At 37.0% G+C, this 21,060-nt stretch overlaps 1 protein-coding gene across 8 annotated transcripts in view; it reads left to right on the top strand.

Annotated features, from left to right (window-relative positions):
• NIPBL (NIPBL cohesin loading factor) overlaps positions 1 to 21,060 on the top strand; it is a 161,277-nt gene that overhangs the window by 5,738 nt on the left and 134,479 nt on the right. The window contains exon 2 of one of the 8 annotated variants that reach the window (XM_075079886.1): positions 7,764 to 7,864. The exons of the other annotated variants lie outside the window; for them this stretch is intronic. The gene's annotated coding sequence lies outside the window, so the exon portion shown is untranslated. The remainder of the gene's footprint in view (positions 1 to 7,763; positions 7,865 to 21,060) is intronic. 8 annotated transcript variants of the gene reach the window in all.

The following is a 21,060-nucleotide window of genomic DNA, read 5'->3' as shown; positions in this document are numbered from 1 at the left end:
TACTCTTGTTAACTTCCAGCAGGAAGTAGGACTGAAGCATATCCTAATCACTGGTTATTGGCTGTTAGGGTAAAGCTCTGTCTCTTAAACCAAAAATTGTTGTAGTTGATGTAAACGGGCTGAATAGAGAAACCTCTGCAGCCTGGTGGTCAGACGATTTCATTGTGATGTCCATCTGTCTTTTAGCTGCTATATGTCACTGTTACGAAAGCAAGACCGTTCCGAGGTGTAGCAAGTGCATTCCTAGCCAGAACGTTGCTTTTGGGATGTAGGAAGTCCAGGTCCAAATGCCTAATATCTTTCGGCAGACAAGTTCTTGAACTTTTTTCCCCTGATATGGCTTTTTACATCATATGCTCTAGGCCAGGCCCAGAGGCTGTGAGGATATTATGGAACAGGTAGAATAAGTAGTGCTCGGTCTTTTCTTTTTTCCTTTTTTTTTCTTTCTGTCTTTACTTATGATGAAAGTTTTCTGTGAAAATAAGTTTGGTGTGTTTTTTGAAGTGTTGGGGGTTTTTTGTTTTTGTTTTGGTGTGTGTGTGGGTTTTTTGTGTTTTTTTTTTTTAAAGAGGAGTTTATTTTTATAAATGGCAGCTTCCAGCAAAAGATCTCTTGGATGGGAAACTGTTTTTAATCAATCAGCTTTATTAACTACAGTTTATTCAAATTCCATAGTAAAAAAGTGTAATGTCCCACAGTAGGAACGTCCTTTTACTCTGTAACTCTGATTTGTTCTGTGAGATGTGCCATATATGAGGCAGAGATCCTGTGAATAACAAAAAGCAGTATATGATAATTTCATGAATGACTATCATAATGCACAAAGGACTAAACTGAAATTGTAAGCAACCACAATTCTGACATTTCTTAATACTTTAATGCTTGGTTTTATAGTATTAACCTTTTCCCTCTTTTTTTCTTTTTAATAAAATGTAATTTATCAAGCTCCTTGAATGTAAATATGTGTCTGTGATAGTGCAACCCCTATCTCATGTTTGAGCTAACAGTCTCTCCTCTGTGTTGACTCAGAAAGGATGAGGTTACAAATACGTCGTCTCTGAAATATTATTTTTAATCGTTAGGTTTTCATACAGACTGTCCCCCTTTCTTGCATGCTGTTTTCTATTCAGATGTGTTTCTTCCCTTTCTTCTTCAGATATGCTTGCTGGATATTAAGGATGGGAAATAAAATTTACAGAGTCCTCATCAAATGCTATGCACAGCAGCTACTTTAGTGCCTATAGAAAAAAAATCTGGAACCTACTTTTTGTAGTCTAAAAGTTGGGAAAACTTTGGTAAGACTCGAGTAAGACTGCAGTGAGAACTCATGGGGAGTGCTTTGTGGAGATCCAAGATCAGTTCAACTTCGATTTCTCCCCACCCCCCCCGCCCCCCCCCCAAGAAAATTAAAAATCTGCCTGGTTTGTTTGTTAAAGTTCTAGTTCAAGCTAAGGAGATACAATTGCTTTTTACTATGTGGATGCTAGGTTTTCCTTTTTTCTTTTCTTTTTTTTTTTTTTTCTTTTTTAAATAATGGGAAATCAATGTTATTCTACTAGCATGCTAGTTTCACACTACATTGAGGGTGAATACCACACTGGCAGTTCCCTTAAACACAGGTTGAGGCATAGCCTGTGACATAGAAAAACTTCAGTGTATCCTATTAAAATTTGGCAGTTACAACAAATTGAAACATTGTTTAACAGAGTTACCAGTTGACTTTAAGAATGCGTGTTAATCCCTGCTTGTCTTGTATAGATAGTTACTCCTCTCAGTTTCCTGATGGTGTTTAAAGGTGCTGATTTTACCTCTGAGTTTGCTAAACTTCAGTAATCTGGGCTGAAATCTTCCATGCTGGGTGGCTGCTCGTTATTAACTGATTCTTTTAATAAAGCTTAAAGCCAAAGTAGTTCACTGGCTCCTAAGGGTCATGATAGAAAAAACAAATGTTTAAAAATTATTTCTGACCTTTTCTCCAAGTAATTGGAACAACCCAGTTCTTTGGGAAAGGAATTTAAAATTTGAGAGTTAGGTGACTTTTTGCATTAGGGGTGTGCATTTTGTTGCCATTTGAAAGTGTTTCCAAAAACTGGACTGACTGAATTCTCTGATTGTAGGCATTAATGTTGAAAAACTTTGTATAAACAACAGGACTTTCCTGATAAGTACAGTTCTAGGCAGTGAGATGCAGTACAGACTCTTAGTTTTCTGGTGTCCATTCCCTGCTTATCCACAGTGCTGATTCATTTGAATGTGGAAAAGACATGAACTGAGGTTGCAGGTGACTGGAAGGGTGAACACATGGAGGAGAAGTGCTGGACTGGAACCAGATTTATACAGGATGGGGAAGGAATGGGAGTTTGAAGGGCAGGAGTTGGGAGGAGGGTAGGACCTTGGTGTTCCTAAGGAAGTCATGACTGAACTGTGAGGGCTGGATAAAGGAGCTGGAGGGACAGATACAAATGTCCTTAGTAAAGATACAGGAAGAGCTGTGAAACAGCCTTAGCAAGAATCCAAGATAGAGGGGTGCTTTGGAATTGGGTGTACGGTTAAGGGAAGCAGTTCAGGGATGGGAATGGGTGGGAATATGTACTGAGAGAGGCCAGAGAGGGGAAGAACAAATTGCCTGAGAAGCCAGAAGTACAAAACAAGGATTGGCTGGGCAAAGAAGCATTATTTCACACACAGGAATTCATTGTTTGAATTGTCTTTTTTTTTGTTTTAAGCTGAGGAAATCACATACTAAAAAAAAAAGCTCAGAAATACGGAGTACTTCTTTTAAGAGCAAATGATAGGGAGTGCTGTAGTTCAGATTACCTGTGTAGTCTGCATTTGGCATCTTTGTGAATGCATTGTGGTAGTCCTTAAGTCTGCATTTTTTCTTACAACAGGATGCTTATTTCACTGACTATGTGGAATGAATATAGCCTCCTTAATGGAGTGGGTTGATTGGTTGGTTGTTTTGTTTTGTTTTGTTTTTAAAACAGAACATGTTATATTAACATCTTCTATGATTGGCCTTAGATATTGTTGATTCTGCCTTAAGAAAAAGGAATAGACTCTTGAGATAGTTTCCAGTTCCTGTTTCTTATGATTAAGTATTTTGATTTTTCTGTGGTGTTCAATGCATAGTCCTTAATCACTTAACATCATTAAGCCCTGCTGCAGAGATAGAATTCTCAATTTCCTCACAGGCTTTTCTGTGACATGTATTGTAATATTGGAATGCTTCACAAATAGTTCTTTTTTAAAATGTTTTTGAGGAGAGTATGTAATCATGCTAGTTGGGAGCTGAGGTGCAAAAGTTGGTCTCTATAACATTGGAAGTCTAACTGGAGCAACTGTAGAACCTGACTTTTAAGTTAACTTGATTTTTGTAACATGTGTGATAATATCAGAACTGATTTTGTTAATTTGGGTTACAAATATGACTAATCAGTGCTTCAGATTAGGTTTTAGAGCATACAAGAAAAAAGGAACACAGAAATATTTACCGTTAGTAATAGAATGAGATTCCCAAGAGGCATTTTTCTGTTTCCTGCTGTCTGATCTGCAGCCTTTTTCCCTTCATACTTCTCTTTCATTTTTACTTGCAATTGGAGACTCATGTATACAACAGACTGTACAGCCTTATGAATAGCCTATGATTCATTTCCAGAGCAGATCCCTCCTGTAAACTGAATGAAGATTGGGCCCAGGGATGGGAGGGGAGTGCTACACAATTACATAATCCAAGGACTGTGTCAGAATTCTTGAGCGCAAGGGGCATTTATTAACTTCTGGTTGACTTTGCAAATGTGATCTTTCAGCCTGGGGGTGTGGGATTTCCTGGTAGAAGTCTAGAAAGCTTTGAGTTGATACACAGAAAAAGTAATGTTTGAGTATTTATTGATGTCAGCTTTCCTGTATTGAGTGTTCTGTTTTAGATGTTTTTTTGAAGTCAGTCTTCAACATTTTTAATGGTACGGATTTTAACATACGGAAATGCGTTACTGTATCTTTTTAAGCATTGTCTTGTAAACCAGCTGTCACAGTGCAGTAAGTAAAATTTTTAATGTTGAGTTCTTCATGATAAAAAGGAATTGGAGTGAGATCAAAAAGGGACTTTGTTGTTGTGATACTGCTGCTGAACAGGTCAGCCCTTGAGTGTCAGTCAAAAGTTTGAGATGTATGAGCATGCAGAATGGAACTCATAACTCCTGTGGTGCTGAGTAAGGGATCCATATTGGTTAGTCAATAGAAAACAGTGGAGAGATTTTTATCTCCTAAGAGTTTAAATAAATTTATTGGATAATCAAATTCTCTTTTTCGGGCTTTTTCCATTCTAACTAATTTTCTTTGCACTGTGAGGTAGTACTCATTCGACAAAAGGAGGAGGGAATGCTCGCTACCCCATAAAATCTTAGAGCCAGTCAAAGACTCTAAAGGATACTGACAAATGCATGTCTGAACCTCCTGCTGCTGAGGAGGGTTTTAGAATCTGTGTGTCTGATATCCTGAGCAACTGCTCTTCCTCTGTCCTGTTGAGATTTTGAGTGAAGGGGTGGAGGTGGTGGCTAGTATGCGGTGTGAAGCAATCTGTTTTGTGTGTTGGGCATGTTCAAAGCATGTGTATGACTGGACTCTCCTACTCTGAAGATCTTTTCCAGGCTTAGGTGTAAAACAGGTGTTGAGCTGCTTAGTTCTGCAAAAATAGTGGCAGTTCTGACACGTACTGAAGCAAAGCTGTGGGTGAACTTCTCTGCTGATAATTTAGGTGTCTAATGGCTGAGAGAGTTGTAGGAACACACTGTGCACTCTAGGGTCACTATTATAAAAGATTATTTAGAGTTACAGGTCTGCATATTTACTCACTGGAGAAACTCCCTCTGGTTCTGTCTAGCATGATGTAAAGTTTAGTCATGTTATTTACAGAAATAATTTATTTTTACCATAGAAATATCATTAAAATATTTGAGGAGTAGCAATAGAAAATGGTATGGTTTAAAAGTGTTTTGTCCATAATTCTCTAAATATCATGACATGAACAAGCCCTCATAAAGTAAAGGAAGGTAAACATTCTCAGTTTTCACATGACACAGTAATCCTAGCCTGCAACCTGGAGAAAGAATAATAAAAGCTACTTATTTAATTTAGTGCCATGTTAAATGATTGTATTGAATTTGTAGACTTCAGAATAGGGTTTCTCTCTTTTTCTGTAACTGTTTGTTTATTCCTGGCAAATTCTTTTTCTAGGCTCAAAGTAGACCTATGATGTCATGGGATTAAGCGAATTCTTAATCACATCTTGATAAATAATTAGCCAGTGTAGTCTTATAAAAAACTCTCTAGAAGGACTATTGAGGATTCAACATAACTTAAGTCCTGATAATTTGAAGTTATTGCGTGCTCAGCTACAGTGAATGTTGAGTTGTGTACATGTAGCCTGTGGCAATTGCACGTGACTTGATTTATTTTAACCCTGTTTCACTGCTGGCTAAGGTTGAATTAGTTTGCATTTTTCATGGGCTAAGTGTATATGCACAATTATTGAAAGTCAGTACACAGTAACTTGAGAGCCTGGGCTAAGCAACTTGCCCAAATGTGGCTGACACTCCATGCAACCCTGTGTTTTCTGGGAGAAAACAGTATTTAAAACTGTTGAACATCTACTTGCATGTAATTACTGATACAGGTGTAAATTTGAACAAATGTTTTGGGAAGGACATTAAAATTTAGTGAAATATCTCATTGTATAATACACTCATTTTGAAATCCTGTTAGAAGATGCCTTAAAGCTTGTTATAGGTATAAGCAGATAACTATTTTAAAGAAGAACAGAAAAACCTCGTCAGTTTTATGATGATGAGGCTTACATGCTTATGCTATTTTGTAATGAAAAACAAATAAAAATTAGAAGATAGACCTACTCTAGTTTTAAGGTGACCCTATAGAAATAGCATCAGTTACCAAAGACATTAAATTGCTGTAGAGAACTTAGAGGTTTTATTAGTAAAATGACATTCACCTTGATAGAAATAATTCAGTTTAGTTTAACATGGATTATTACGATGAATAAATATCCTGCAAATCAAGTTACACACAGGTTCATTAATGGGCTCATGTGTCAAGTAATGCTTTAAAATTAGACTTCTCCAAATTGGTTGCCTTCAGTGCGTTTATACAGGTATAATTACTTGAAATTGATAGATACCAACATATTTCCTTCCTGAAATAAGATAGAATTTCAGTTGGGCTTTAGATGGCTTAGTCCCTAAACATTAGTGTATTCAAATACAATAGAATATTTATTCACTGAACTCAATGGCTATAGTAGTAAATAGTCTTGCTGCACAGAAGACTATTTAAGAAGCATTTTTGTTTTTCTTTAAATAATTTGTAATCATTTTGTAGATTAGATTTACCCCATTAAAACCAGCAGTAGCTTTAATGGTTCTGTCTTAGTTACTTAGTATTGTTCTGTGGTTAATTTGGGTTTTGTCATAATCATTGTTAAGCATTTGATGAATCTTTGTAAGTTAAAGGTGTTTGTATTTCGGGGAGATGGGGTGGGTGTGGGTTGTGGCCTGGAGTGCTGATCGCTAAGATGTAGTGGTGGGGTCCCACTTGTTGGGATTTCTTTGCAATCACTCTCTGAACTCTGAACATAGTTTAATAAGTTCATCGCTCACGGAGCTTACTAACATACTCATTGGGGTATGTTATAATGTAGATTAATTATCTTCAGATAACTTGAAAGATTCTTTTGTAATCACCTGTGTAAAAGGCTTATATTTGTGATTGGGTGATAACTTGGACATTTGTCCACTGAAAAGCACACAGTCATGTTTGAAAATTTGCCTTAATATCTTTCAGAAATAAGAAATACCTACTTGACAGCCAGTGTCTTAGAAAATCTAGAATAGGATGTTGTGAGAAAACAGTGGGAATAATTAGCAGTGGAGGGAGCTCAAGTTCCTTGTAATATGAAACTGGAAAACACAAATGTAAATGAATATTGAATTATGTGAGATAGCAGTTCAGTACTGTATAGAATACTACTGTCAGTATGAATTCGTGTCTCAGATACAAATATTATCATGTGTGCCAAAGCATGCAGACAATAATGTCAAACATGTGGCCTGGGAAGGCCACTTGTGGTTCTGCAAGCTCTAATTTATGGTCTTCCATGGCAACTGTTAAAGAGAAAAACGGATTATGAATTGAGATGTGCCACTGGATCATGTCCTGTGAGTTCAATGTGAAGAGTTTAAGTTAATTTTTTGCAGAGGTAAACATCCTGTTGCTACAGGAACAGATCTTTTCCTTGTTGCTGCTACTTAGTTGCTCTCCTCTCAGATGCATGCTTTATCACAGAGGTTGATGGTAAGTTAGCATTTACCCTCCTGGACAGCAGAGCAGAAGCTCAGTTGTTTGACGGCCTGGAGGAAAGCTAGCAAAGGTCAGTGTCCCTACCTGCATGGGTGCCTCGGCATCTGGTGTAAAAAGGGAAGACTGAGAACTATCTACTCCTTATTGCTACTTCAGTATATATATCAAATGATGGAAATTTAAGGTAGTTGAGGTCTTGATCCATTTCAGCTGCTTCTGGTTTCTGTTCAAATGGAGTGTGACTAGAACTAGAAGGGTATCATGCTTCATTTCTAATGCTTCTGTATTGCCAGAATATTCCCATAAAGATGTGTAGCCTCTGGGTCTCCTTTGTGCTAAAGTAATTTCTAGTTTGGAAAAAAGGCAAACCAATTCTATTCCTTCTACAATAGGAAAACTGCAGAGAACTGAGCATCTTCTCCAAAACGAGCCTGTAACTTGTGAAATAATGTTACTATTTCACACGAGAAAGATCAAGCTACCTCTCTAAAAGGTGGGTGTTATCACCTGTATCTGAGGGAATACTGCAAAGATCAGTTTTAGTTTTCCCTCAAAGGTACTGTGCTACAAATCTATATTTATAGCAGTGCTGTGGTTTACGTCTTACTCTGTACATACTTATTTTCATTTATCAGTGAATTACGGTAGGCAAATGGCTATAACGATATTTTTCTGATAACAGGGTGACCTGAAATGCATAGCACACTTATTTTAGAAATGTTTTTAAATGTTTAGTTTTTAAGTAATTAAAAGATGCCGTTGTGATAATCCGATTTCATTGGTGTTTTTGTTTTTTCAACATCGGTACTTTCTGGCCCTTCAAATATGATTACCCACATTTTAAAACTGCAAATTGTTCAACAAGTTACGAAAATAAAGTGCTCGGCATGCAATTGTGTAAATTCTATTAAAAATTAAGCATTGATGAGTAATCCAGTCTTCAGTTTATTAATTTATCTGCATGGTCAGTTGTGATTGTTCATGTATCTGTAGCATATGGGCTACAGTTTACCTCTGCCTTAGCAACAGCCAGGACAATAGCGCTCTCTGAATTCTGTAGTAGAAAGCTTTGTATTAAAGCCTCAGAGAAACTGAGGGCTATAATTAGCCCTTTCTTCCGCAGTTGTAAGTTTTAGATCCTTAAGAAAAGAAGATGGTTGTCATTTGGAGTAAGTGTCTGGAGAATAAAGTACATAGAAAATACGCAGAACAGGCAGGCAGGGATGGAAGGATTTAGTGTGGATTGCCTTGGCATGATCCTGTGAGGGCTACTCTAACCTTCATGGAGGAGTTCTTGGGCCTTCTCCATATGCCCATAACATAGTCAGCTTGGCAGTTCAGTCGGTAACTTGAACTGTGTCCCTGGCCTGAGACGTTATTTTAGCATGTCAGCTTAGAATTCAGGGATGTATTTATAAGATACACGTGGATTTCTATTTAATCAATAAAATGATATCTGCAACTCACAGAAATAAAGTTCACAAATGGGAAGAGGAAATTTTTGCTGTCTCAGTCATTAATTGATAACCAGCTTTCTCATACACACAAATACAAGGTGTGACTTACTTATATAAAGAAAAAATATTTGTCATATATTAATGAATACAGAAGTAGTAATAGTACACTTATGCTGAGATTTTACCAGTCACTTCTTTCAAGAAGTAGTTTTAAGAGCACATTTTTCTTTTACTATGTAGTTTTTTTTGCTGTGTTTATTATGTGTCATCCTCATTATCTCCTTGCTTTTGTAATTGAGAGCTTGTATATGTGATGTAGTTAGAATATACTTTCTGGAAAGGCCACATGAGTACTTCAGAAACAGGCTTAACTAATCCAAAACAAGCCGCTCCCATACTGAGACTTAGATTTCTGCATTTCTTTGATGTTATTTTAAACATCCAACTTTTAAAAAAAGTGTAATCCTTTTTCATTAGTAAAGGTTTGCTCAACTCTCCTCCTTCCCACCCTCCCCCCAATATTGAAATTGGCTGTTGAATCACTAACTCTCTTAAGCCAGTGAAGAAGTCACATAATGAAAGACCACTTTGGGGCTGGGGGACATACAAATATTTCTCGTCCTGTTTGACTTTGGAACACTGACACTGAGGAGGTTGGTTGGGTGGAGCATGAATGAGGCTGTCTTTCTGCGGTTTGTATGTTATAACGAATTAACAAATGAGAGCTTTGCAAGCGTGTGATGTGAACAAGATGGAAAGGCTTTGGTCCCTTTCTTACCTTGCCAAATATGAACAGACAGATTTTGGCTTGGGTGAGTTGGGTAGGTTTGTGGGAGCCAACTTGATTTCTGAGGGGGCATGTGTGTTGATTTGCAATAAATTTATCATTTGTTTTACAGTATTGCAGTGTTTGATTAAAAGTATTTACAAATGGTTTAGGAATACAGACTTTTAAAGTTCACTACTGAAATAGGTCCTGAGAAATGTTACGGCCCGTTGCAAGATGTTAACAACTTACAGATTTTAGTATACTAGAACAGATAACTCTGCATGGATTTTTTTTTTTAAACACTTCTTATTTCCTTGGCTTATGGGGAAATATGAATTAGCATCTATGAATATGTTGTCTTTTTTGCTTGCTTGTATTTAGTTTTGGCAATAATGTGAACTAGTGTGAACTTTCTCTCTGTATGGTATACGGTACAGTTTTCATTGACACTCCAAAGCAAAATAAAAACAATGTATGGTGTCTCTGATCAAATTTCTGGAAAAGTTATGCCAGTAAAAATACTTATATTGACATTTTGAAAACAACATAGTGCTGTTTGTGGGGAAAAAAAATCAAATCAAAGTGTACTAGACCTGCAATTAGAATGTAATCGAAATGTTTTATTTTAGAAATAGTGTGATGATATAAAGCTGAAACACCTTAGTTCTGTTGATTTAAAGTAAAGTTGATTTAAATGGAAGCATTTTCTAAGTCACTTTGACAATTGATAGTTAGTTTTCAGTGAAACTTTCTAATTTTAAAAATTCTCGGTTTAATGGACAGCTGTCTGGGAGAGAGGATCTGCATAAATCCTTTCTCTCTAGCCATTAATGATGGGGGAAGTGGGATTTTCACCAGCGTCTCTTCCCTGAACTTTATTTATAGGGGTTTTATATGCTGTAATGTAATCTGAGTAATGTTCTTAAACCTCTGGCTATCAAATGATTTCTCTTTTTGTTCATGTATAAGATAGTAGCTATGAGATATCTTCCAGATCTTGCATGCGCTTCTTGCTGTTCCTGTTATTTTCTAGATCCTATCACAGTCTACTTCAGAGAGCCTTAGACAGCTTTGATCTCATGGATTATTTTAAATTTTGCTCAGTAGGCAGGTTTACTAAGAGGTTACATGAGGTGGCTCGGACTTCGGAGGAGGTTCAGTTATCTTGGTGCTAATGTGATCTTATTTATATACCTTCTGCAAACAAAAATTCTCTGTTTACCAGATGGGAATTTAGAAAATGCAAGATGCAGAGGGTGAAGGTTTCTATAGTTCAGTTTGTCACTTCTCATCCATAACTATATCTACTGTGCGTTTTTTGTCAGGTTCATATGACTGGACAGTGGTCACATGGTTTTACAGCTTCCCATCTTCAAGACTGCTACATGTAAATCACCTTAAGTTTAAAAAGCCACTGTATGTGCAGTGATTATATCAATGCCAGCTAGGGAAATATGGTAGTCAATGAAGTATAACTTTCATAGCTGATTTTTCTGATTTCTTGTACTATAAAATTGGCAGTTTAGTTATACAAGTCTGACAGTATAATACTTGGGGAGCATAAAGACCATTAATACAAGCTTTTGTGGATGTTATTTACATTAATTAAGTTAGTATCTCTCTTCAGAGTATCAGAGCTTATTAGGAGTGATCATGCTTAGTCAGTTCACACCCTATCCTAAATTATTGAATAGTTACTTTGTTTAATCAGTTTGTTTGCCTGAACAGTAGTACTTTCTCCACAATGGGTAGAGCGGGAGTTTTGAAAGTTATTAAAAATAAACTAGTTTAATAAACTAGTTTATTCAAAAGTGTTGAGTTGTAATGAGAAATAGTGCATATACAGGGCCATGATCTTCTGACCTCTAGAACTGGAAAAATAAGGAAAAATGTTTTTATTCAAAATTGATGAATGAAACCTCTCTGACAGGTTTATGTACTTTTTGTGGTAAGAACCCTCGTTAACACTGTGGTTTAGTTTACGTCTGTGAAAAGAACAGTCTCTAAAAAATAGATTAAAGATCTGTGATAGTGCTGTTGCATGCAGTTGTTACATATTGAGTGAAAAGTCCATTCTGGATTATATATTTCCCTCTTCTCTTGTTTTGTATTTGAGGTGGGAAATGTAGAGGCTTGTGTTTGTTTTATATCATGTTACCAAATAAATTGTATGCGAGAGTTTGAGAAAAACAGTAATGGAATCTGAAATTCTCTAATAATTGTCTAGTTTGACGATGTTTCTTCTCTTAGACCTTGTTCAGCTACATCTGTAACTACAGCTTTAATTTGCCTGAACTAAAAGAATTGTTAATTTCTGGGCGTGTTACTGGCTGGAAGTTTTTATGATGGACTTGATAGCATTAACCCTGCTTGTGTTATCTGAGTGTGTGTCTGTATATATAATACAAACAGAACTGACAAATGTATAATACAAAAAACAATTTGAGTACCAGGCAGAAAAAACCCCAACTGGCAGGCAGTCGAGCTGTGACTCTTAACAAAAAATGTCCTTCCCGATTCCTAAAAAATAGTCAGAAAATTTCAGAATATTTAATTATTTCAGTATGATGTCAGTTGCCTTTCAGTCTATTTTCTGAAACTGCGGAGGACATGTCTCAGTGTGTTAGAAATGACTTTTTTTTTTCTCATAAGGATTTCTCTATCTAACTGAATGTATTAAACTACTGAGACAGATAGTGTGAGACCAGACTGTTATATTAACAGTGATCACGTCACTCTTCTCTGTACTTCATGTTACCTGTGTAGTGTAATTTCTTAGCGTTTCAAGTTCCTAGCCTGAGGAGCAAGTGAGTAAAGCGTGGTAAGATGATGTAGAATGTGGTATTATAAAAGGAAAAACCCCAAAGCTTTGCAACTTTTAGAGTTTCCAGCACCTTACCAGCAGAGAGCATTTCTGCACCCTTTCTCTAGTCAGGTATCGTATAGAGCTTACACAGCTTGTGCCCTACGACTAATGAAATTGGATGACCAGTATTAAATTGTTAAGAAATGCCTTTTTCCACGTACTGCTTGGAAGATCTTGGTCACATTGTGATGGAAATCTGGACAATTAAATAGCAATTTTTTTTCAAGTTTACCACTAGAATTGTAAAACACTGTTTTTGGGAAATGGCATACAAACTGATATTTTTAAAGAATGCTTTATTAGAGTCAGTTGGTTAAGCTTTGCCTTAACCCTACATATTGAATTTAACTTTGGATTTGCCATTTGCTTAGTAGGTCTCACTGAATTCCTGTGTAAGGTTATACCTTAGACAAATTTTACCTTGATTTCCAAACACTTGGTGGTAGTTGATTGAGGCAGTCTCAAAGATCCTCTCAGTTTCTTCAGCCAAAGACTGACTTATAATGTTTGCTCATAATTTCTGAGAAGCACCAGGTGCTGGAACATGCAGGCTGGAAATGGTAAAAGAGAGGGAAATCTTTCTTAGCTGAGGTAGGCAATGAAATTACTTTTCAGAGGGATTAAAACCACAAGCATTACAAGTTTAAGAACTAACTGAAAAAAAAAAAAAGAGAAAAGCTTTTGGATATAGAAGGGTGTTTTCCTTTGTGTTGGGCATTACCAAACATGGGATCTATTGTTAATTGGACTCTGTTGCTAGTGCAGCTGTATCTGATTGTCAATAGAAGAAAAACTGCTATGGCCTATGATTCTTACCATTCAGGATGATAAAAATAGTAGAGAAAAATATTGTACTTGAAAATGTCATAGTGTTAAAAATTCAAAGTACTTTCAGTAACAGCAAAATACTGGAAGCAATTCTTAAAGCAATGCTCTCCTGAGCCTTTTTTTTTTTCCTTGTCCAATTTCTACTATGCCTGGGTTTTTAAATCCTTTTCAGGTTTACTTCTGTAAAGATCTCCATGTGACCAAGAAATTCCAGAAACCGTTCTCTTGCACAGGTATTGCAAAACTTCTAGTCACCTAAGCGAGTTTCTACGGGTCAGTTAATGCCTCAGCAGCTTCCATCCCGTACAGAAGGCTGAAGTATGCTTCCCCCATCGTGCAAGAGTGATGAAATACCAGTGGTACACTGGTGCACACCTTTTTTTAAATGACCTCTCTTTTCCCTATGGTATGTCGTCTTAACAGTGCAACAGAAATTCCATGAATACCTACATTAGCACAAAGTATAGTAAGTGTATCAAACTGAGGGCAACTACATTTTTAGTTTTAGTCTCTATTCAGTGGACAATCTGACCTCCAACTCCAATTTTTTTTTGTATTTTGGTATTACAAGTTTCAGATTGCACATGCTGTGTTAAAAATTATGCCTTTGTAATCAAGGGGAAGAAAAGCAACAAAACCAAACCATACGGGAAATTACAGACTTTGAAAGTGCTTGTTCTCACTAAATTTGATCATATGTATAATTTTGTGATGTTAATTTCCAAAAAGATGGAAAGGAGAGAGAAATAAGGATGATGTCATTGTACAAGCCTGATTCCTTGTTCACAGAATTGAAGCATAAGACATTTTTGCTAAAGGCTGGAAATAGCTACTTGCGTTTTAGTGGACAAGTGTCTCTCCATGTCTACCACATGTTATATTGATCTTGCATCTTTGCCTACCACCTTCTAAAACTCAGACAACTTTCTGCTCCTTGACAGGCCAGTGAACAAGTCTGCAGTTATTTCTGAGAAATATTCAATATTTCTGAGAAATATTGCTACTCAAGCCCAGGCTTTGCTTGCCTCTTCATAAAAGTACTACTCATTTTCTAGTATTTAGTAGTGCTCTTATTTGTGAATCATAAATCATCTTGGGTCATTAAGCTTTTTGAAGAGGGTAGCCTGACAGTGTTGGAGGCATTGCCAAAATGTTCCTGAAGTTTAACCCCAAAGCTGTTACTGCTTTGAAGGCATGTATGCGTAATTTGGAGCGGGAGGTCAGGCTGTCTGCTGAACAGAATTCAAGTTAGAGACAAATTTGCTCTGAATATCTGAAATAAGAACTTGTACAAAATGAGCCATTTTCAGTGGACAGTGAGGACTAAATTCAAAGTATGCTGTATATTCATGGGTGTCACTGTTGTGGTTCAGCCCCAGTTGGCAACTAAACACCACGCAGCCACTCGCTCACTGCCCCCACCCCTGTGGGATGGAGGAGAGAGTTGGAAGAGCAAAAGAATAAAAACTTGTGGGTTGAGGTAAGAAGAGTTTAATTATTAAAAATAATTATGATAATGATAATATAGTGAAAAGGGAAAGAGGAAAAAAAAACCAAAACCCACAAATGATATAACCGCTCACCATCCGCTGACCAGCGCTGCCGGTCCCCAAGCTGCGATTGCTGCCTGCCTCCCCCAGCCAGCTCCCCCCAGTTAACAAACCGGGCGGGATGTTACATGCTATGGAATAACCCTTTGGCCAGTTTGAATCTGCTCTCTTAGCTGCGTCCCGTCCCCTCCCAGCTTCTTGTGCACCTGGCAGAGCATGGGAAGCTGGAAACGTCCTTCTATAAGCACTATCCAGCAATAACCAAAACATCCGTGTGTTATCAACATTGCTTTCATAATAAGTCCACAGCACAGCACTGTGCCAGCTGCAGTGAAAAAAATTATCCCAGCTAAAACCATGACAGCCATCTACACAATGTTACGTAATGGGGTAACTAGCTACATGTATACAGATGTTTCAGACCTCAGCTGTGAGGCGTTTCCAGTCAGTCTGTTCAGCAGAGCTAAACTTCCTTCCAGAACTGGTAGAGCTTTGCTGGCAAGTGAAACATCAGGTGGAGTTTGAACTTGGTTCTCCAAATTCTTGTGCAGTATAAAAATACAAATTGTGATAATTTTGCTGACTTCCCAGTCTGCACTAGTAGTAACTTCCTTAAGTCTGAGATGTTTTTCTGTACAGCAGCGCCAGTGAAAACGGCCAGCGCTTGCCATTGTTGTTATGCTGCTGTGCTGCAGAACAGTGTAAGGTGGAGTTTCATGGATTCTGTAGATAAGCATGATAGAAATTCTTTGGTGACCTAAATCTTTTTGAATAGTGGATGTTATACATGTAGTGTGTCTTCATTTTGATGTGGGTGTAGTATGTGGTGTTATTTTAAATCCAGCTTATTTTAACATTTTTAATATACTGATGCTTATTTAATAGTTATCCTGCCAGAGGTACAGATAATGTTAGTATTGTACTGGAATAGCTGAAGGCTTTTGTCATATGTGTGGGACCAAGTAGGGTGTTTGACAGTGGACTGAAATTGAGATTCGAGTGTCTGAAGTGACCAGTTTTCACTAACTCTTGGCAAGATGGTAGCAACAGGTGAAACAAAAGTTTACCTGCTTTCATTCACCAGATAGTCTCTGTAGTACTTGGAGATGAGAGGCCTTTCATTAGAGTCCATTTCATCACTGATGATCAAGTTTTCATGACCTTTCCCTGTTTTGGTTTTTCAGTTTTGTTTGAGTTTGAGGTTTCTTATTGTTGTTGGGGTTTGGTTTTGGGGTTTTTTCTTTGGTTGGGTTTTTGTGTGGGGTTGTTTGAGTTTTGTGGGGTTTCTTTTTGGTTTGTTTTGTAGCTTTTTGCCCATGTATATATGAGGTCAGGTACACATCTCAGGTTTAAGTTGTTGCCATATAACATTTAAGGATTTGGAAGTATTGGTAGACTGGACAGAAGAATTCAGCACATCAATGCTTTCAAAGTTTACACCACTTTCTTGCCGCTGTTTCTACTAATACTTATATTGATATACAATGTTGGTCTCCTCTCCTGAGGGAGTTAGAGGATCAGGATTAATCCTAGTTTTTCTTGGTGTTCCTTTAGTAATAGTTTCTCTTGATCTTCGTGTGAAGCAGTGGGGACAGCATGGAGGGAAACCGGGCTACTGAATAGAACTGAGAGGAATGAAAAGCAGTAAGATAAAGAATAACTGAATTTGAGGAAAGACTTTTGCAAAATAGTATTTTTGAAGATTTGCTTGTGGCAACAGTACTAGGAAAAGAGGCATATTTGGTTTTGATTTAGTGGTTGAAGATACACAGAAGGAGGCAAAGGGAAATAAACAATTAGTATCTTTCTTCTGTTTCTCAATCCAGCTTTTAATTGCATTAGAAATTTAAAGTATAGTTTTCTTTTTGAGTACCCCATTTTGGGATAATATTAGGTCATCTCATTCTTACCCTCTTATTTGTGTATTATATTGTCCTTTCTTGTTGAAATGAATAATGAATCCAAAACAGTGCTGTGGGAGCAGTAACTTTCAGTGGCGGTAAGCCACTGAAACAGTTCGGCTCTTATATGGAACTTTATCCGGTGCTTTATGTCAGCACCTTTAATGTTACTACTTTCAGTCAGCATCTCTGATTCTCAGGTTGTTCTGCATTTATTGTTCTGTATGTTACTTTCTATTTACTATTCCTGTTTCCTGATGTTTTAATCTGGAGAAAGTTGTGGGTCTAACCTGTCAACTGATGATGCTACTTCTTGCTCCAGTTTTTCCGTTTATGTACACATAAGCATTAAGCAGTTTAATTTATATCGTGAATGGTCTAAATTAAAAATATATGAATAACAGTGGGGTGATTCAGAATCCTGCTTCTGTGTCTTTAGTCCAAACTTACAATATGAAACACATATTTTGATAAAATTACCGTGCTAATGGAAAAGTAAAAGAAACAGAATGCTTCCAGATATACAAAACTTATGTTTTCTAGAGCTAAACTTCCATTGTCAAAGTATGATAGCATAATGTTTTTGTATATTGACAGAGGAGTATTTGCACTTTTAATATGTATCAGTTGCAAAGCTGCAGGAAGTCAGATGCCGTTACCACAGCTCAGCTGATGCACAGTAACTTTGAAAAGAGTCCTAAGCCAGAATATTGACAATGTATGGATAAAGGAAATCTTGATGACCACAGTTCTTGTACTGCACTAAATTAAAAGTCATTCAGTGTTTCATCTGGAAAATAATAAAATCCATTCCTGAAATAAAAAGTTTTCAAAAGTGGTGAAAGAGTAGCTCATTACTTCAGCTGTGTGACTGCCTTCTAAACCAATAGTTGCAGTAATATTTCAGTCTTGGGAAAGATGGGATACTTTGTGGGTACATAAAATAGGTAAATACAGATATATTTACAAGTTTATATAAATAGGTTATGCAAGTTGTGGCTTGTGTACAACATTCAGAAAGTGTTCCATGCTTTTCAAGGAGAATATTATTCAAAAGAGAGTTGTGGTGAATCTAGGAAATACATTTTGTATACAGAAGACAGAACAAAGCATTTGGCTGTTGTGCGAAAGGGGCAAATGGTAGAGGGAACTGGCCTTGCTGGCAGTGTGGAGGAGGTGAAATGAAGTGTGATGTGAGACAAGCGTGTAAGTGGTATGCAACATCAAGTGGGAAAAACTATGCAGTCTTGCACCTGTAACATTGTGGGGTAGAGGTGGAAGCTGGTTGAAGATACGAGATGTTAAGGTGGACTCAAAATGCCCTGAAGACAGTTGTAACAAGAAATTACGCCGTGGGCCATGAAGACAAAATCAGTCTGAAACGAGAATGTCAGCAACACAATCAGTTGGAAAAAAAAGAGGTGCTGACAAACTGGAGTGAGTATGGCAGAAGGATGCTGAGATGGTGAGGGGGCTGGAGCATGAAATATAGGAGAATCTGAGGTAGCTAGGTTTGTTTATCCTGGTGAAGAGAAAGCTAAGCAGGATTGAAATGCTGTCATTAACTAGCTAATGAGCGTTTACACAGAAGACAAGACAAGCTCCTCTGAGGTGCACGACAAAAGATGCAACAGCCACTGTTGCAATAAGGGAAATACTGACTGGATTTAATAGGGAAAAAATTCACAGTGAGTCTCCATCCTTGGAAGTATTCAGAACTTGGGAAGGTCCATTGACGTAACCTTGAGGTTGCTCCCACTTTGAGCAGAGAGTTGGTCCAGAGGTCCCTCTAAGCCTCAATAGAACTGATTTTGTGTCAACTTCTGTTTAGAATCAATATCTCTACTTGTAGCAACAGGAATTACTGAAGGAAAGCACTGTTAAAATAGTGGACCAGTTAAATCTTACTTGGATTACGTATTCAGTATAATCCATCATGAATGTAAAGTTTCATTTAGGCACAATACTTGGAAGTTTTTCTCCTGTCTAAGGTGAGTTATATGGTACCTCTCGTGGATTTAATGAAATTAAATATTTCAGCTAGATTAAAATGTTCATGTAAATGGTAGCTTTTAAAATAGATTTTAAAATTTCTATATCTGATTTACTGCATTTGCATATGCAGTTTTTGAAAGTATATGTTGAAATGATAAAAGAAGAGTGGGAATAGTTGTTCTAAACTATCTTGCCTAGAGGTGTTTCCTGCAGGGTGTTACTCAAAGCAATCATATTACAAGTTCAATTTCTTCCTAATATTTTTATTCTTTGTCTCCTGCTCCTATGGATAGACATCTTTTGCAGATAGAGGGTGTTGTGTTTAAGTCCGTGTTCTTTCACAGTAGTGGTATTTAAAGACTATAACTTTTCTAAAGAACATATTCTTTTAGCTACTGAAAAGTTATATGCTGGTACAGGATCTCATTTTGTAGGTAAGTGCAAGAGGGACGACACTTTATTGTAAGGCAGTGTTAAACGTGAAAATATTGTTAATAGTAAATACAAGTTCTGAAGACGGATCTACAAGCTATTTAAAATAGCAGATTTGTTAAAAAGCCATGAATAAAAAACCAAGTTAATTTTATCACGTGTGGATTTAAAGTTGCTAGCTATTGTCAGTAGAAGGAAGGATGGGAGTACCTGTCAGGAAAAATTTGACTTTGAGAGCTGGAGAAATAGAAGTACAATGAAATATAAGTACCAACTGTTGACACATTTAGAGATTCATTGCTAGAATTTCTGTTGTAAGCAGAGGGCTTTTCAGCTGAGTATGACAGAGGAAGCATAAGATCCATGTATATTAATATTATTACAAAATACATAGTCAGTCATCAGTAAAATGAGACTATAAAAAACCATATGCAGTTTTTTAATCTATCAGGAGGGGTATGTCTGTGCAGAGATGTTAAATTATCAGTGTATATGCACTGAGACTGCATTGGTGTGTGGTTCCTTTGTGCTCAGGAAAAAAAAAAAATCAGATGGTATCAAATGTAGAGGTTAGTAAGAAGACTGGGAAAATTTATTTTGTGTGAAAACTTGTTTTGTAAGAGGAGACTCTAAGCATAACCTACAGTGCACCAGTCTGAACTAATTCATTTACATGGCTTCTGGGCTACAGCTGGCTCACGTCTGACTACCTCAGAGTGTTTGCTGAGTGGTACTCTTAATATTTCACCTATTCATGCAATAATTCCTAGGCTTTTTTCCCCTCTTGTTCCATTTCTGAGCTTGTGACCATGTTTTGTTTTGGTTTTTTTTGAAGTGATGGTCCTGATATAAAATTTGTCAAATCTGTAAACTGCTTGTGTTCTACAGCTCCATCTTCAGGGGTTGCTGAGGGATGGTTCAAGGCCAGGTTGGACGGGGCTTTGAGCAGCCTGGTCTAGTAGAAGGTGTCCCTGCCCATGGCAGGGGGGTTGGAACTAGATGGCCTTTAAGGTCCCCTCCAGCCCAAACCATTTTATGATTTTTATGGTACAAATGAGCTCTCTAAATCTGGTCAAATCTGGAAAGGTGAAGAGCTACAGGCAAAAACAGTGCAAGAAAGAGAAAATAAGGTGACTCTGAATAATTCCTGTCTGGAAATTGGTATAAAGCTCTGAAATGCAAAAGAATGAGTTACTGGAATTACCTTCTAATAAGAATGATCAATGCAAAATGTTTAACTGGTTAAGGAAGAAAAGTTGATTAAATTACTAAATGCCCAAAATATATTATGTGATATAAATGATAAGAATCTGGGCTTCATGATCAGAGAAAGCGATGTTTCTTAAGCAAGCAGTGAGTGTGATAATTTTAAAATAATTTATGATGTATTTAATGTGAAAGGATAAAATCTGTAACTAACAAAAGTTACAAGAACACAAAAATTACAGTACAGGACTACTATATTTAGCCATATTCAGTGTCATGGAATTACTGTTACAACTTCAGTTCCTGGTAGTTTTAGACTGTACTTCTCTTTGAAAAGGAACTGTGTATCTATTCAGATGGCTTTCTAAAGTGTGTTTTGAATGTTATATTTTTACACTGATAGCTAAAGTTTCTGTTCTGTTTTTTCTGTTGGGAATGTAGAGTCATTGCTACTAGTATCTCACTAGAAGGTGAGATTAGTTCTTCCCCCTCACTTTGCGCAGCTGGAACTTACTCTTCATATGTAAATCCATTGGTGCTAATAGGATTAAGGTTTCTGGGTATCTTAAGGTGGAAATGAATCAAACATTAATAGTATTGAACTGGTTTCATTGAAGGATTTGTGCAAGTACAATGCAGAATCTAAAGAAATGGTGTGTTTGAAAGGAAGAACCTGATTTGATGC

The sequence above is a fragment of the Phalacrocorax aristotelis genome, chromosome Z (genome assembly GCF_949628215.1).
Source record: "Phalacrocorax aristotelis chromosome Z, bGulAri2.1, whole genome shotgun sequence".
Lineage (NCBI taxonomy): Eukaryota > Metazoa > Chordata > Aves > Suliformes > Phalacrocoracidae > Phalacrocorax > Phalacrocorax aristotelis.
The sequence above is the reverse complement of the archived record's forward strand: the minus strand, read 5'-3'. Positions and strand labels throughout refer to the sequence as shown.